Genomic DNA, 2,120 nt, shown 5'->3' on the forward strand with positions numbered 1-2,120 from the left:
AATTATATAAAAAATATGTTCATACATACAAAATAACAAGTCCATACACACACAACAATCAGTAATTTTTTCTGAGAAAAAAATAATAGTCAATGATTTATAAAATGATTAGAATGTCATTTTTATACCGTACAATATATATTATTTTTTATTTATATCTTTAATAAAATCAAATAATGTATAGGCTTAACTGTTTATAATCTTAAAACTTGGAATATCAATTTTATATGAGTTTTTTACGCAATACTCGATTGAACTACAGTGCTATGGTACTGCGCAGAATAGACGCAATTTTAATTCAAAACCAAAGATTGTTCCAGGTTAGGTTATCGATTAGGTATCGATTATGTAAAGTTTCCCCTAGAAATGAATACACAAAAGTGAACAAATTCACGTGAATGTAATGAATAAGCAATTAAATAACTTTTGGCTGCTATAAAATATGAAATAGTTCATGAGAAATTTTTCGGCAAGTCACGAAATGCCTAAAATGTAAAATTCTATTTATTTTTTAGTAAATTGATATAAACTAACTTGTTTTTCGATTTTTTGATCTGTTTCCTGCATTAGATTGCACTAAAACTTTCTCGCTTTCGATAAATATCAAATATATTTGAATATCTATTTGAAATGGATATTGTATTTCTCGCCGTAAATGCCGTGATGCGAACGAAGAGGAAGAGTATGCAGTTGACAGACGAAAACATCGCATATTAAGAAAACATTTGCGTGATGTTAAATTAAATATATAAGTAAAAGATAAAAATATGAAGTGCACAAAAATTACATGAAAATTAAAAAATGAGAATTATAATAAAAAATAGAGATTTATGAAACAGATTATGTGTGTTTATGAACAGATTAAAAAATAATCTTTTTTCATTCAGATGAAGATTTTTCCGACTCCAATTCGGAACAATTTAGAGTTTGTGCTATGCTCTCCTATACATTTTTCTATGAATTTTAAATATTTTTACTACAATCAAGAACAAAAAATAATATATTTTTACCAGTTCCATACAGCTCTGAGAATTTCGCGACACTCTTCCCCGCACAATATCCAAATTTTTTAACACATTATGTCTAACAGCATTTCCTTTTGTTTCTGAGTTACATTCATTGTTATTGTCAATTATATGTATAGAAACAACAAATAATGAGCACAATGTGATTTCCTATCAAAATACGTATGTACGTACATACTTGTGTGTACGTGCATATATACTTGTATAATATGTACACTCGTGAACACTTGTTAAATTTTCGTAAATTTAAGAGAAACGATGTAAATTTGCCTTATGATCTCACTTTCTCGTGAAGATCTAACTTCCTTGCATCTGATTTCACTTTTTCATAATTTTCTTACATAATCACTAAGTCTGATATCGTTTGAAAATAAAACTTTTCACGTGAGATTAATACATATGAAAAGTGAAAAAAATGAAAGTTTCGTGAAAATTTACATCGATACCCAGACTCTGGTATAGGAACTCTATAGTTTTAATATTATTCAACGCTATCTAGTGTAACAAGACTGTAAGAATGTAAAATAGCTGTATTCTTACCGTGGGCTAATAAATTGCATTATCTATTGTTATGTTTTTTCCGAAAGGAAAAATAGGATTCTTGTTTGATTAAGAATTTATATTTAGTTAATATAGAATATAAGGAATTGTAATGTAAGATGAGATGGAAAAGCAATTGAGAGTCAATTCATTAATCAATAGTTAGTTGCTAAGCAGCCCTCGTGACTCCATTCATGTCATAGACGTCGGTGGTAACATCTATCTATTTATAAAACTAATTATAAATGGTAGTATTAAATTGATTTTTCATACGCAGCACGCTGCGGCAGCAAAATGTCATGTGATTCAAATTTTCGAGAATTGATTGGAAGTGCCTCATATCACAAAAAATTTTCAACCGATATTAGCATTTTGCTGCTGCAACGTGCTGCATATGAAAAATCAATTTAATATTTATAATATTTATAATTTTTAATATTTATAATTAGTTTTTGAAAGTTAGCTTTGTACTATATAATATCATGTATAATAGTCTTAATTTTGGCGATATCTTGAAACATATACATGATATATATATTTAATTAATCATTATGA

Source organism: Atta colombica, unplaced genomic scaffold (assembly GCF_001594045.1).
Source record: "Atta colombica isolate Treedump-2 unplaced genomic scaffold, Acol1.0 scaffold178, whole genome shotgun sequence".
Classification (NCBI taxonomy): domain Eukaryota; kingdom Metazoa; phylum Arthropoda; class Insecta; order Hymenoptera; family Formicidae; genus Atta; species Atta colombica.